This window comes from Oryctolagus cuniculus, chromosome 9 (genome assembly GCF_051225735.1).
Source record: "Oryctolagus cuniculus isolate XC-2025 breed Fujian yellow rabbit chromosome 9, ASM5122573v1, whole genome shotgun sequence".
In the NCBI taxonomy this organism is placed as follows: domain Eukaryota; kingdom Metazoa; phylum Chordata; class Mammalia; order Lagomorpha; family Leporidae; genus Oryctolagus; species Oryctolagus cuniculus.
Window position 1 is genome coordinate 38,347,207 of NC_142875.1, and position 17,547 is coordinate 38,364,753.

The window sequence follows — 17,547 nt, forward strand, 5'->3', positions numbered from 1 at the left end:
GGAGGCACCCGGCTCCTGGCTTCGGATCAGCGTAGCTGCGGCCTTAGCGGCCATATGGGGGGTGAACCAATGGAAGGAAGACCTTTTTCTCTCTCTCTCTCTCACTGTCTAACTCTGCCTGTCAAATAAATACATAAAATCTTTTTAAAAAAAGTACATGGAATTTTCCAAAGCAAATATTGGAAGAAGAAAGCTAAAAATAGGGGCCGGCATTGTGGCATAGCAGGTAAACCCGCCACCTGAGACGCTGACACCCATATAGGTGCTGGTTTGAGATCCGGTTGCTTTCCCTTCCAATTCAGTTCTTTGCTCATGGCCTGGGAAAAGCAGCAGAAGATGGCCCAAGTGTTTGTATCCCTGCTATCCATGTGGGAGAGCCCGATGAAGGTTCTGGCTCAGCTTTGGTTGCTGCAGCCACCTGGGGAATGAATCAGCACATGAAAAACATCTCTCTCTATGCCCCCACCCTGTAACTCTGACTTTAAGTAAATAAATTCTTATAAACAAACAAACAAACATAAATGAGAACAGTGAAAACACAAAGAAGGTGAGCCGTTAGGACACAGCAGTATACCCCTGGGAGATGCTGCTGTCTCATGCTATACCTGTCAGTGTTCATCACAAACTAGTTCATTCTTCAGGAGGGAACGGATAGCATATAATCCTTGAGGTCTGCATGGCCAGGGAAAAGCAGTGAAAGATGACCCAAGTACTTGGGCCTTTGCTACCCATGTAAGGGACTCAGATGAAGTGCCTGGCACTGGCTTTGGCCTGGCCCAGCCTTGGCAAGTTGTGGCCACGTGGGGAGATAACTAGCAGAAGGAAGATACTCATTCTGTGTGTGTGTGTGTGTGTGTGTGTGTCTCTCTCTCTCACTCTGTCTCTTTCAAATACATAAATAAATTTCAAAAAACACTAAAAGTGAACAAACAGAAATGATGGCTTACAAGGTAAGGAGCAATCTGAAGGACAAGTAATTGCAAATAGTCGTTTGAATATACCTCCCTGTAATTTCAACTTTTTGAATATGTAAATAGTGTATATATTTTAAAATTCAAAAGAGCACTCCTTAATAATTAAAAACAAACATATATGAATGAATCTATTATATACACAATTAATAACAATGTTAGAAAGGGAATAATATTTTAAGTGAAAATACAACACAGAATTTGATTCTACATATAATATATATGTTTTTTCTAAAGACAAGATAACCTGCACAAATACCTGAAAATCTGTTCACTAATCTTATTCTTAGTAGTAATAATTGTACAACTACCCTGAAAGTATATATGCAACTGCCTATTTATATATGTATAAACATACTATGAATATTTTACATATACATACTAAATACACATATTTCTCTAATACTGAAAACTAATAATTTCATTGTAATAGAAAAGAAATGCAAATATAAAGTAGAATAAGATTTTTAAATCAGTATGAACATTTGCATATATACATAATTTTTGTATGTGTGTATATATATATGTATGCACATATAATTTCTTAACTATGTTCACTGTAAAATCTTATAAATAATAAGAACCCAGAAACAAAAATCCTGGTGTCCAGATTTTGGTCTCTACAATATTATACACAATAGGATCCTTTGCTTTTTGGATCAATGGTTAATTCTAAGTGTTAAAAACAAAAAGGTGCCATGTGAGCCCAAGAGCCTCTTTTTGTGTGGTGAAAATGGGAAGCTGTTAAAGGCCAATGGAATCATTTAAGAACATTGGAGCCAACTTAAAGGGGTTCTCTTTGGAAGAAGATAAAAAAATCTGAGATTAAACATGAATTTTGAGCCTAGAAGCAGTGATATACCAGGGCAATGAGCATACCTTGTGCCTGGATCCTGGTTTCCAATATGATTTTCAAGAAAAGGAACTAGAACTCCTTAGAGAAATGGTCTAGAACTGCTGGAGGAAATTTATAAGTATAGAACATCTTAATTTTTAGTTTGGAACAGATTCAACGTGCTTTGTAGATAACAAGTCTAAGAACATGGTGATATTGCCTTCCCCCTTCCCTCCCCCCCTCCCCTTCACACCCTCCATATAGTACCAGATAGTAAGGAAGTCCTCTCAAATAAGCAAACAAATGAACTTCACAATAATGGGGATATATCAAATGCAGACAGGGGTCAATGAAAGCTCCCAGTGATCAAAGCTGGAAAAAATTTAAGCAATAGAATAAATAAGGCAGTATTTTATTATAACACAAAATGTGAAATAAATATCCATGGGTCTCTATTATAAAGAGCAAATAAGTAGAGATCAACCTCCTGTGCAGAGGAGTTCCAAATAATCTATGTATCTACCCTACCCTGAAGTATGGATGACATATAGTGACTTATTTCTAAAGATTACAGTTTGGAAAGGGAAGAAGACAAAAGTAACTTTACAACAAAAAAATTTGGAAAATACTATATCAACCAATGTTGATTTTACATACCTTTTATATGATGTGATTAAATGGAATTTTAACATTGTGGTCTTACTCCCAAAAACTTCTAATCTCAATCTGATCATGAGAGAGACATTAGACAAATCCCAATTGAGAATGTTCCACAAAATGTCTGTCGAATACTAGTCAACTCTGTCAAGACTGTCAGATTGGAAAGTCTGAGAAACCGTCACAACCCAAGGTGAGACATGACAGACAAATATCATGTGGTATCCTAGAGAGATCTTAGAACACAAAAAGATATTAGATAAACAAGAAATGTGAATAAAGTATGTAATTTAATAATAAATCAATGTTTCATTAATTGTGACAAATGATCCAAATTAATGTAAGACATTAACAGTGGAGAGAACTACATGGGGAGCATGTGAAAACTCTCTATATTATCTTTGTAATTTTGTGCGAAAATACAAAATTATGATACATTTGTTTGCTACATGTGAATACATAAGAGCTTTGAATTAATAATGACAGGAGAGAGTGAAAGAAAAAGACAAAACCCTAGGGATCACTGTTGGAAGTAACTAGGGCAATACTTAATTACTGTGAAAACTGGAAATTAGAAGGAAAAGAAATTGTCATTTTTCTTGCTCCTCTGTAAGAACTATTTGTCAGAGCAATCCAAAATCCCTAAATACTGTGAGAAAGTTGTGGGTTTTTTTTTTTTTTTTTTTTTGAGATGAGCTACACTAACGTAGGAACAATAGAATCAAAAATCACCCTTGCTCAACCAACCCTTAAAGAAATAATTGATTCAAGCAATAATCATCAGTTGATGAACTCAGTAGATGAAAAGTAGATTGAAACTCTCCAATGGACACTTCTAATGATCTCATTGAAGGTAGAAAATTAGAAATGTGGTCCCTCCTCCAAAAAGCCCACTGCATCTTCTAAGTACACCAACCCCACTCCAGAAAGTTCTAGATATGGCTTCCATTCACAGAAGTTATGAGAGATAGAGGAACAAATTAAATGACACCAGAAGGAAGCAAACAGTCTGAAATGTAAGAGAACAACAATGTCAGTTTTAGTAATAAATCAGTTGCATAAAAGAGGCGGGAGGATCATGTAGATGAAGAGCTAAACCAACCAACTGTAATTTGGGGAAAACGTTTGGATTCTGATTTAAATAAATCAAGTGCAAAGACTTTTTTTTTAGAAAGTCTGGGGAATTTGGTATGGACTGATTATTAACTAATACCAAGAAAATATGTTATGTGTATTATAATGTTATTGTGTTAACAATACTGTGCTCCCATTTTGTGGAGATTCATATTAAAATATTAAGGGGTAAAATGGTATGAGATCTTGGATTTCCTTCAAAATTCATTGTTGAAGTAAAAGAAGGAAGATAGGGAGGGAGAAAGGAAAGGAAGTAAGAAAGAAGCCCTGGCGGCAAAACCTTGATAATTTTGAATCTGAGTAACAACTATATTGGTTTCATTTTATACATATGTCTCCCATATGCACTTCAAATTGTTCATAAAGAAAACATTTTTTGTTTGTTACATAACCTGATGATTTTAGTCCCATATCTAGAAAAAGCAGAGGCTGACATTTTTATGGATTTTTTTTAACTTTTATTTATTAAATATAAATTTCCAAAGTACAACTTTTGGATTATAGAGCTTTACTCCCCATAACCTCCCTCCCACCCACAACCATCCCATCTCCCGCTCCCTCTCCTATCACATCAGGATTCATTTTCAACTATCTTTATATACAGAAAATCATTTTAGTGTGTACTAAGAAAGATTTCAACAGACTGCACCCACACAGAAACACAAAGTATGAAGTACTGTTTGAGTACTAGTTATAGCATTAATTCACATAGTGCATCACATTAAGGACAGAGATCCTACATGGGGAGTAAGTGCACAGTGACTCCTGTTGTTGATTTAACAATTGACACTCTTATTTATGGCATCAGTAGTCACCCTAGGCTCTTGTCATGAGCTGCCAAGGCTATGGAAGCCTCTTGAGTTCGCCAACTCCAATCTTACTTAGACAAGGCCATAGTCAAAGTGGAAGTTCTCTCCTCCCTTCAGAGAAAGGTACCTCCTTCTTTGATGGCTTGCTGTTTCCGTAGGGCTCTCACTCACAGAGATCTTTCATTTAGGTCATTTTTTTTCTTTTGCCAGAGTGTCTTGGCTTTCCATGCCTGAAATACTCTCATGGGCTTTTTAGCCGGATATGGATCTTATTTTTGAAGAGTTTTCTCATTTCAGTAATATGTGGTATTCTACACTTAACTAGTATTTTAAGGATGCTTGTTTTAATGTTATCAAAGTATGACACTCAGCTTGTATTGACGCTTACTAAGATCAGAGAACTACAATAGGAATTTAATAAGTATAATAATACAAAGAATATGAAAAAGTTGGCAGGCTTTAAAAGTTCTTCAATAGAGTTGCTCCTGTATTTACTGAATCAACATTTTTTTGGTTCTCATTTTGTTATGGCAGAGAAATTGGCCCTTATAATGGTGATGGTTATAGATACAAGAGAAAAATTACCAATTTTAATGCTTATTTGATGATTTTCTCAAGTATGTGTATAACACAAATACTTAATTCCATTTGATTCCTCTACTACTTGAAGTACTCAGTTTGTGGCAGCAGTATAGTATCTTCAAAATGATTGCAAGTAACTGTCACATTTTTCTTTGTGAATCTGTGGTAAAGGACCAAAATGTGTTTCTGGATGGTTCTCAACTATCCTTAATGTTAGGGGTTGAGTAGAACTTGTCTCACCAAAACTCACACAAGGTGATTAAATGCTGTTGTCTTAATGTTAATGATTTGTGGCTTAAGGTGGAGCCTTGATTTAATTGTGGCAGCTAGGATGGAGCCAGTGGGAGGCCTTTAGGTCACTGGGGATGTGCCCTTGGAGGTTAATTCTCATGAGAGAGCTGATTATTATTTGAGTTCAAGTTCAGCCTAGGTTTTCTCTATTTCCTGGCTCACCATGCAATTCTTTCTCTTCATACACCATGATCAGCCTCCACAGACTGCTGGACTATGGGGCTACCTGATCATTCTTTGTAACTTCCAAAGGATAGATGAAATAAACTCTTTGTTCCTCAAGAAGCACCTCTCCAGTATTTTAGTTGAAGTAATGAAAAGGAAACTTACACACTTAATAAATATTCCCTCACAGCTCTCAAGTAGGAGATAGAGTGAAAATATAAGCTAGTTATTTTTCATAAATGTTAACGTTGAAATAAGCGGAAATCCCAGAGATGATGAATAACCAAAGAATAAAATCTAAGTGTGAGACTTCACATAAAGGAACATGAGGTATCTTCAGGAGCACGTACCCAAATTAATCATGTTTTAAATGTATTCTAATTCAGATATTTGGAATTGGGAAATTATTACACAAATGTAACTTGCTAAATGTCTCATGTTGTGATGAAACTAGTCACTCACTATGGCATCCATAAATTATTAGTCACATAATTGTGTGACATTTGACAGCCTACAAAGCACTTGCACATACATTAACCCATTTTCATCTCACAACAGGTTTTGAGAGCTCTTGGATTATTGTTTCCATTTTAGGAAATGGCCTGACAGGGGTGTTTAAGACCAGTATCTGGGTCCAGTCGTGATGGGATTGGAGAGACTGGGCCTCAGATTTAGAATCTACAGCTTACACAGTTCAATCATTCATATTTTTACAATACCAGGATATCTAACACAAAGAACAATTCCTGACGCAGCCGAGACTATAACTCTATCAGAGACAAAGCCTCCCACAAACTCCTAAGCTGATTTGTAGGTTACAAGACAAACAAGGGAAATTCTTCACAATAATATATGACAGAAATTCAGAAGTAGTCCCCAAACACAGCATGATGCGTTTCCAAATGATTGAAGAAGATATGCTCACTGTATCACCCTTATTGTCAATGTGCTTAACTCCATAAAATATAATAGGAAGGAAGAGGTATGTCATATGTTAAGGTTGTTAAGTTTCTCTATTTACTGTAATGTGAAGCAATGGATATGATGTTATCACTATCCAGAATAAGTATAGTAATTATTAAAATTCATAAAATAATAGGTAGATACTATGTTGTACATTTGTACTGTTGCTCTTGTAATCCACAAGACAGTCCTGAGAAGTGGTTGTTGCTATTCCTATATTATAGAGAAAGGAGCTGAGGCTTAGAAAGATGAACTTTTTCACACCACGTAGTAAGTGGGACCGAAGCCCCAGCACTCTCCTATCCAAAAGCCTATGCTCCTCATCATAAAACTATGCTTTTCCTCCCATCTCCATCCCTCCCAGCAGAGTGTAGTAGCAGTGCCACTACAAAACAGCACAAGTAGTTTTCATTTTTTTCAAGATTTTTTAATTTTATTTGAAGATCAGAGTTAGAAGGAGAGACAGAGAGAAAGAGATCTTCCATATGCTGGTTCACCTCTCAAATGACCCCAACGACTAGGACTGGGCCAGTCCAAAGCCAGGATCCAAGAGCTTCCTGCAAGTCTCCCATGTGGTGGCAGAGGCTCAGGGACTTGGGCCATCCTCCTTTGCTTTTCCAGGCACATCAGCAGGGAGCTGGAGCAGCCATGACTCGAACAAGCGATGGCTGAGCTGCAGGCAAAGGCTCAACCTGCTGTGCCACAGCACTGGCCCTTCTTACTCTTTTTTTTTTCCCAGATATAGAGCTTCAAATGGAATGACTCATTCATTTATCCAATATGTTTACATTGTTTCTCTTCCTTGTGCATAGAAATACATTACATAGTTCCTCCCGTTAAAGAATGGTTCTCTATATGAGAGGATGTGTGTGTGTGTATGTGTGTGTGTGAGAGTGGACAGTATAGTGCTATCACTACTGGTACCACTAATCATAATTGCTATGCAACCCTAGAATCTTATTGTATACCTAGTTGTTTTAAATATGTAACATATGTTAACTCATTTAGCTTTCATGGTCTGATGATAGATCATCCCATTTATCTGATTACTATTATGTTGGTTTATGCATATTTCAGGTTAACACAAAGATTTTCCAATTTCTGAAATAACACAATAGTCCATTTGGTAATCTAAATCTAAATTACAATTTTGAGGAAGCCATTATAGATATTAGGAGTAATACTTGATTATTATACAACTTTGTAATATCAACATCAGATTATTCATTTAATAAATTATTGAATATTCATATATGTACAAGCTTGGGCTAGTTACTCATGAAATTTCTTCAGTGTGACTTAAGCATCTTTAAGGGGCCTTATAATCTAGCAATGTAAAGACCAAACTTGCACAAGTATTATCAGAAACGTTGCAACCTGTTACTGTCCACTTTGTTCTCCTGCCTCTGCCCAAGCTACTCATCATGGTGTCCATTATCAGCACCCACAAAGCAGACTCAGGCCTGTTGCAGTTCTGAGGACATTCTAAAACAGATAAAACAACATTTTGGCCTACCACTTGGTGGGACTTGGTGAACAGTTGCATTGTAGATCTAAATTTTGGTGGCCAAGTGTTTCTATTGAGTTCTCATTATATGTCATGCACAGTTCCATGCAGTGAATAGCAGTGAATTTAAAAAAAAAAAAAAGACCCTACCCTCATGGAGCAGTGTCTTGAATAGCATGGACATTTTCAGGAAGAACTTTTCCAGCCAAGGGAAATAGTAAATGCAAAAGCCTTAATGGAAGCATGATATGCCCAATCCGAGGCTAGTGTTACAGCAAGAGGGAGGGTATTTAGTTTGAGTATGGCGCTAACCAGTATAGGTGATTGATAAAGTCTTTATGGATGAAGTGATAGAAGAGCTGTCCTTGTTCCTCTGCTTTCTCTAGCCACTGACAAACAAGACCACGCACACCCATACGTCATGTCCTAACTTGTTTAATGGGTCCTGTTCAGTTCCTGACCTAGGATTAATCAAAGTAGGAAACATGTGAGAAACCTTATATTAAAATCCATTGGCTAGTGGACTTAAGTCTCATCCCTAGAACTGTATTTGAAGACTTCCCTTTGTATCACCTTGACTTCCTATTGTCTTTCACCTCTAACCATTCAAATGATTTTGCCAAACCACCCCTATAATTTAGCCTGGTATCACATAGAAGCAATAGCTGGGCAACTGCCTCAGTACCAGGTACTTCTCATCAAGGAACTAAAACTCAGTATGCTGGAATCGTGCAGGTATTGTTTACCTGGTCTTTTGTAAGGTCTTGGTGTGAGTGATGTGAATCATTGACATACAGAACCACCAACAATGTCCATAATAGAATTCACGTAAACCTTGAATACTTATCTTTCTTTCCTAAATAACCTTTTTTTCGTTTTAGTAAGAGTTCTTGATACACAAACGGTAGTAAATACTCAACGGATAAACAAACCAGATGTGGGCTATGAGTTGCCGAACTGAAGTAATCACCCAACTGTACACAGAATTCTGTTTTCCCTCTTTGTTGAGCCTGTAGCTGGGAGTGAACTTCTGCTTTGTTTCTTATGTCATTCACCCAGTTGTCCTATCTTGTATTTCAGTTCCCTTATATGATTGGCATTCCATGCCAAGACTAAGCTATTAACTATGAACTAATTCTTATCAACCATTCTTTCAGAGGACTGATGCATTTCTCAGTATTTCAACCTTTTTGCCAAGTGAGTTTGCTCTGTTTTAAAGATCTCCCAACAAGAGGCAAATCACCTGGAATCCAGGCAAAATTTCCTGCACGTTGTCAAAAACATAGGTGGTCTTGACATGGCCTTTGGACTTGGAGACTCAGACCATGTCTGCTGCCTGACAGGCCAATGTATCTTTGTTTCCTGTACTTTTTAAAATATTTATTAAAATATGGTACAAATACCAAGAAATGGATATAAATGTAGAGATAAATGAGGGTTTTTTTTTGTCATCTGATCAGACATAACCAACACCTCAGTTAGGAGCAAAATATTACTAGTACCCAAAAAGTCCATACTATCCCCTATTTCTTTTTTTTAACATGGGCAAGAATAGTATATTGTCATGTATATAATGTGATTCAGTGAAGCAATATTTATAACTATATACCAAATGATATTATATCTATACTTTTTAAAATTTTCTATATATGTTAACTACCACATATTAGAACATGATATTTATATTTATAGGTCTTGCTTATTTCACTTAGTATAATGATCTTCAGTTGTATCCAGGATTTCATTCTTCTTGTGGCTGAATAATATTCCATCATGTATATATATATATATTTTTTTTTCTTTGTCCATTCATGAATTAATGGACATCTAGATTGATTTCATATCTTAGCTATTATGAATTGAGCTGCTGTAAATACGGGAGTAAGCTATCTGTTTCATATGCTGATTTCATTTCCTTTGGATATATTCCCAGGAGTGGGATAGCTGGGTCATATGTAGAACTATTTTTAGTTTTCTGAAGAGTCTCCATCCCATTTTCCATAGTAGTTGTACCAATTTTCATTCCTACCGGCAATGTATTAGGGTACCTTTTTCTCCATATCCCCAACAGCATTTGTTATTTTTTTATTTTTGAATGATTGCCATTCTAACTGGGGTGAAGTGATACCTCATTGTGGTTTTTATTTGCATTTCCATGAATGCTAGTGAATATGAGCACTTTTTCATGTGTCTGGTGGCCAGTTGTACTTCATCCTTTGGAAAATGCCTGTTGATATCCTTTGCCTAGACTGTTTTATTGTTGTAGAGTTACTTGAGCTCCTTATATATTCTGGATCTTAATCCCTTATCAGATGCATAGTTTGAAAATATTTTCTCCCATTCTTCTCATTGCCTCTTCACTGTATTCAGTGTCTCCTTTGTTGAACAGCAGCTTCTTAGTGTGATGTAATCCCATTTGTCTGTTTTTGCCTTTATTGCCTGTGCCTCTGGGCTCTTATCACAGAAGTCTTTTCCTAGGCCAGTGACTTACACTATTTCCCCTGTATTTTTCTCTAATAATTTGATGGTTGCAGGTCTTAAGTTTAGATCCTTGAGACGTTGTGAGTTGATTTTGTTAAAAGATATAAGTTAGAGGTCTTGTTTCAAACTTCTGCATGAGGAAATCCAATTTTCATAACACTACTTGTTGAAGAGATTGTCCTTTCTCCTGGTAATGATTGTTCAGAAATTCTTGGATTAATTTCTGGGGTTCCTGCTCTGCTCCAGTGGGTCTATCTATCTAATTTTGTGCCATCTCCAGGCTGTTTCAATTATACAGCCATGTAGTATGTCTTGAGGTCTGGTCGGGCTTTTTCTTTATTGTTTTATAACTGCTTTGGCTATTCAGGGTCTTTTGCATTTCCAAATGAATTTTAGGATTCTTTTCCCTAGATTTGTGGTGAGTATCCTTTGTGTTTTGTTTGAAATTGCATAGAAACTATAAGTTGCCTCAAGTAATATGAACATTTTGATATTAATTCATCCAATGCGTGAATGTGGAAGATATTTTTGTGTATTTGTATTTTTCTAAAATTTTGTAATTTTTATTCTAGATATCCTTCACATTATTGGTTACATTTAAGTACATTTATTTACTTATTTGAAAGGCAGAGTTGGGGGGAGCTGGGAAAGAGGGGACAAGTGAGAGCAAAAGCCCACCAGTGTGCTTCCTTTTGCTGGTTCATTTCTCAAGTGGCCACAATGGCCGGGGCTGAAGCCAGGAGCCTGGAACTCCTTCCAGTCTCCCACGTGGTGGCAGAGGCCAAACACTTGGACCATCTTCCACTGGCTTCTCAGATGTATTACACTGAAGTGGATCAGAAGCAGAGCAGTCAGGACTCAAACCTTTGCCTGTAAGGGACTCTGGCATTAAAGGCAGCATCTTAACCCACTGCACCACACCACCCCTGGAACTGATTTTATAAATTCTTTCTCAGCCAGAGCATTGTTGGTGTATAGGAATGCTATTAAATTTTGTGTTTGGGACTGGCGCTGTGGTGTAGCAGGTAAAGCCGCCACTTGCAGTGCCAGCATCCCATATGGGTGCTGGTTCAAGAACTGTGGCCTGGGAAAGCAGTAGAAGATGGCCCCAGACCTTGGGTTCCTGCACCCACGTGGGAGACCTGGAAGAAGCTCCTGGCTCCTGACTTCGGATCGGCACAGCTCCAGCCATTGTGGCCAATTAGGGAGTGTGTATGTGTATTTCTAACTCTGACTTTGAAGTAAATAAATAAATCTTTAAAAAAAATTGTGTTCATTTTAATGATACTTTATTTATATTACATGAGCAAATTTCATATATTTCATATATACAGATTTAGGAGCATAGTGATGCTTCACACCCTACCGACCCTCCCATGCTCCCACCCTCTGTCCTTCCTTCTTATTCTTTTTTTTTCAGTTTTTACAATGACATATTTTCACTTTATCTCATAATCATAAGATCAACCCTCCACTAAATAAAGAATGCAACAAATAATAATAAAAAAACATTATTCCTCAACAGTAGAGACAAGGATGTAAACAGTAATTAATTCTCAAAATGTCAATTTTGCTCATATATATTAAATCATATTATCTACAAACAATGGTGATTTGATATCCTCTTTTCCCTATTGTATTCCTTGATTTCTTTTTCTCACCTAATGACTCTGGCTAAGACACCCAGAGCATATTGAATATAAGTGCTGAGATGGGCATCCTTGTCTGGTGGATATGCTTCCAGTTTTTCCCCAATGCGATGCTGACTGTGGGTTCGTCATATATTGCCTTGATTGTGTTTAGGTATGTTCCTTCTATATCCAGTTTTTTAAAGGTTCTTATGAAAGGATGTTGTGTTTTATAAATTGCTTTCTCTGCATCTGTTGAGATAATTATTTGGTTTTTATTCTTCACTTTGTTGATGTGATATATCACATTTATTGATTTGTGTCCCTGGGATAAATCCCACTTGTTCACTATGGATGATCTTTTTGATGTGTTGTTGGACTTGATTTACTTGTATTTTGTTAAAGTTTTTTACATCTGTATTCATCAGGGATATTATCTATACTTCTCTCTCTTTTTTTTTTTAAGGTGTTTGTTTGATTTTGGAATTTAGGTAATGCTGGCCTCATAGAGTGAGTTTGAAAGGTTATCCGTCCTTTCAATTGTTTTGAATAGTTTAAGAAGAACTGACATTTGTTCTTCCCTAAAAATTTGGTAGAATTCAGCAGTGATGCCATCCAGTACTGGGCTTTTCTTCGTTGGAAGGCTCTTTATTACTGATCCAGTCTCAGTCTTGGTCATTGATTTAATTAGGTTTTCTCTGTCTTTGTGCCTCAGTTTAAGTAAATTATACGTGTCCAAAAATTTGTCTATTTCTTTGAGATTTTCCAATTTATTGGCATATAGCTATTTGTAAAATTCCTAATGATTCTTTTTGTTTATGTGGTATCAGTTGTAAAATCACTTTTCATCTCTAATTTTATTAATTTGGGTTAGTTGGGCCAATAGTTTATCAATTTTATTTTTTTAAAAAAACAGCTATTGATCTTTTGTATAGTTTTTATAATTTCTATTTTGCTTATTTCCTCCTTAATGTTATTATTTTTTCCAGTCTACCAATTTGGGGATTGGTTTGTTCCTGTTCGTCTATATCTTTAAGATGCATTGTTCGATTATTTACTTGATACTTTCCTAATTTTTTGATTAGGGATTTATTGCTATAAATTTTCTTCAACAATGTTTTTGCTATATCCCATAAGTTTTTATAGCAAGTTTTCACTTTCACTTCATCTCCAGAAATTCTTTGATTTCTCCTTTGATTTCCTTTTTGGTCCACCGTTCATTCAGAGGCATGTCACTTAGTGATTTTAGGTATATTTCCCAGAGTTTCTTTCTTTTTTTGTTAATTTCCACATTCATTCCACTGTGGTCAGAAAAGACACATGATGTAATTTAGTAGGATTTTTGTTTATTTTTAAAGTTTTTTTTTAGTTTGTTGGTAAGTGTTTTATGGCTTATAAAACCATGTTGAACAATGTTCCATGCACTAATAAAACAAATATATATTCTGTAGCTGTGGTATGAAATGTTCTGTAGATATCTATTAGGTCCATTTGGTCCGTAATGTAGAATAGCTGTGTTGTTTCTTTGTTGATTTTTGGTCTCCTTGTATGTCCATTGTTGAAATGGAGTATTTGGGGCCAGCACTGTGGTGCAGCAGGTTAATGCCCTGGCCTGAAGTGCCAGTATCCCTTATGGGCACCAGTTCTAGTCCCGGCTGCTCCTCTTCCAATCCAGCTCTCTTCTGTGGCCTGGGAAAGCACTAGAAGATGGCCCAAGTCCATGGTCCCTGCACCCACATGGGAGACCCAGAAGAAGCTCCTGGCTCCTGGCTTCGGATGAGTGCAGCTCTGGCCATTGAGGCCATCTGGGGAGTGAACCATTGGATGGAAGACCTGTTTCACTCTCTGCCTCTCCTCTCTCTCTCTGTAACTTTGACTTTCAAATAAATAAATAAATCTTAAAAAAAAAAGTGGTGTATTGAAGTTCCCCATTATTATTGTATTGGAGCTTATGTCTCCCTTTAGATGCATTAACATTAGTTTACAAAACTGAGGGTTCTAGCATTGAGTGCATATGCATTTGCTATAGTTATATCTTCTTGTTGAAGTGATCCCTTAATTATTAGATAATGACCTTCTTTGTCTCTTCTAACAGGTTTTGTCTTGAAGTCCATTTTGTCTGATATGAGTGTAGCTACTCTTGCCCGTTTTTGATTTCCATTTGCATGGACCATCTTTTTCCATTCTTTCACTTTCAGGTTTTGTATATCTTTATTGATGAAGTGTGTTTCTTGTACGTAGCATATAGATTGGCTCTTGTTGTTTTATCCATTCAGCCAGTCTGTATCTTTTAATTGGGAAATTTAGTCAATTTACATTCAAGGTTATTACTGACAAGTTATGACTTGAACCTGCCATTTACCCATAAATATTCCTATTTGTTTTGAATCTTATTTGTTCTTTTAATAGGAAGTTTTATGCCTTCACATTCTTTCATTGTGCTAATTATCTTTCTACATTACTGTGTGTCATATATCCATAAATAGCATTTTTTAAAAGATTATATTTACTTGAAAGTCAGATTTACAGGGAGAGACAGTGAGATTTTCCATCTGCTGGTTCATTCTTGAAGTTTCCACAACAGATAGGGCTAAGCCAATCAAAACCACGAGCTTCATCTGGATCTGCTACGCTTAGTGACACAAGCACTTGGGCCATCTACTGCTGCTATGTCAGGGATGTTAGCAGGAAACTGGATTGGAAGTGGAGCAGCTGGGAGATGAACTGGCACCCAAATAGAATGCTGGAGTCACAAGTGGTGACTTTACCCATTACACTACAACACTGACCCCCTTTTATTATTTCTAAGGCCAGCAGGTGATAACAAATTTCGATTTTTGCTAGTCTTGGAAGGCTTTATTTCACCTTCATTTATGAATGAGAGTTTATCTGGATATAGTATTCTCAGTTGGCAGTTTTTTGTTTTCTTTTAGGACATTGACTATAGGTCTTTATTCTCTCTTGGCCTATGTGATTTCTGTTTTGATATATGCAGTCTAATGGGAGGTCCTTTAAGGATGATCTGGTATTTCTCTCTTGCAGATTTTGGGTATTCTCTTTATGTTTTTCTTTTGAAAGTTTGACTTTAATGTGTGATGGTGAGGATCTTTTCTGATCATATCTATCTATGCATTTCTGGTATTTGGATGTCCATATCTTTCTCCAAATTGAGGGCATTTTCTGCTATTATTTCACTGAATACTTTTTCGAAGCCATTCCTTTTTTTCTTATCTTCAGAAGCTCCTAAGATTCATATATGTTGTCATTTGATGGTATCCCATACATTCTGAACACTTTTCTTTCTAATTTTTTTCTTCTTTTTTTTTTTTTCATTTTTTTTCCTTTGGTCAGTAGCAAAATCTTAAATACCGTTATGCTAAAATGGAAAGTAAATAGTAGGAATAGGGGAAATGAATAAGAAAAAATAGAGCCACAGGAAACAAATTAATTGAGAATACCAATGAATTTATCAAGATTTGTAATTGATAGGGTTTGATAATAGTTTTTTGGTCCCCTAAAGGCTCATATGTACTGGGGACCTGGTCTCCGATGTCTTAGGTAAATGGCTAGTAGATTGTTAATGGCTCATGAATTAAAGATGGAGACTTGATCAAATATGGCATCTAGGTGGTAGGTCCAATGGAATGTCTCTAAGCTATTGGAATATTCCTTTAGGAGGTAATTCTCCCAAGAAGGTTGGGCGTGAATTCTGAGTTGGTCCTAGCTGCATGCTTGCACGCACTCTCTCGTGCTCTTTCTCTCTCCCTCTCTCTCTCTCTCCTTCTCCCCCTCTCTCCCTCTCTCCTCTTCATAGGGGAGGTAGTAATTAAACTGAGCCTTGACGAATGAGTACACACTGGACAACTAAGTCAAAGATATTTTGGTTTCAGCATGTGATTGTTATTTTTCCTACTGTCATGCATCCAACCATCAATGCTTATATGCACATATGCAACACTTATGTGTACACACATGCACGCATACACAACAGACATGCAATCCTTCATTCGCATTCTCTTAATTCTTCTATGTTCTAAGAATTTAAAGTTATGATGGAGTAGAAGTTGTACTATTAGGGAGATAATTTAAATCAGTTTATTAAGAATTCTTGCAACTTGAGGCATCAAATATCGTTTAAAATATGACAACCAGCTGGCTCTTTTGTCTATAGAGTCATCAGAAACCTTTGTTTCTCACAGCTGAGATTACATAAGCCAGGAGATCGTAAACTTGAGGGTGTATCAAGATCTACAGGGAAATTTAATAAAATCTCAGACGAACAGACATATTACTTCCCTTTGTCCCCATTTTTTAAACAATGGGGACCTGTTAAATCAGAATTTCTGGTAACAGAGATTGACATGTAAAAACTAAGGAATAAAACCCTCCATATAAAGATAATAGCTTTCTTGTTAGGAAATTTATAACCATGTATATTTCCAATTTCATTTTTCACTAAGGCAAAATGCTGCTGCTCTGCAAAGATGCCTTTAAATAATAATTAATTTTAGGGATTTGTCAAAGGACTTAGAATTTTTCTTAAGGTTAGCAAGTTAATAATTGTTTAAATTCTAAACCTCCATATCACAGGTTGTCGATTTAGTAAAATATTTTCAGAATAATTTGAATTATATCTAATTATAAATATTGTATGTCTCCAATTTCCTAAGCAAATGTATTTTTACATCATTTCTATATGTAAGAAATATGAGCAATTTCTAAAAATTGTTAGTATTTTTGGTTGGTTCCAAGATGGGGCAATAGGGAGGGAGCTCACTGATAGTCCAGGAAAAGATAATTCAATAAAAGTGGAGATAGTGTAGCCTCAGGAAGAGTTCAGGAAAAAACTGCAGAGGAAACTCTTCAGAAACTAGAGGGACATGGTGGATCTACATGGAGGACACGGATGCCCATGGCTTGGGAGCCCAGGTGCCTAAAGTCTTCTCCTCCACACCAGCACTGGAAAGAGAGGTGAGGCAAAACCATGGTAGCCTGAGACACTGGCTGAAAACTGGCAAAGAGCCTAGAGGGAATGAGACTTGAAGCCCCGTGGGGGAAAGTACACCAGCCTAACTAGAGGAGAGAAAAAAATAAAAGGGATGGTATGGATATGATTCTCTCTCTCCACTCACCTTACAAAGGCATGTGAGATAATAGAGCAGGTGCCATTTTGGTCATACATAACAGCTGTGCCAGCTCAGGCCTGTGCCTGCCCTCAACCAAACAGAAAATCCTGACTCTGGTGGAAGAAATAACAGGAGACCAAGACCTAGTAAATGTGTGGAGCTTATGAACAGGGACTGTGGAAAAAAAAATAACATAGTGTGTGGGAGAACTCATGGTGTGGCTGAGATGTGAGTAGTCTTGGTGGGAGACGCCACAAGCTTGGGTGGCCTTGGCTACCCAGTCAGAGACATTGCAGGGGAATCTGAGCTTACATTGTGGACTGCACAGATCCTTTATGTTGTCCTTGAAACAGAGTAGATGAATATTATACCCACCAGGGCTGGCACACAGGCAATGA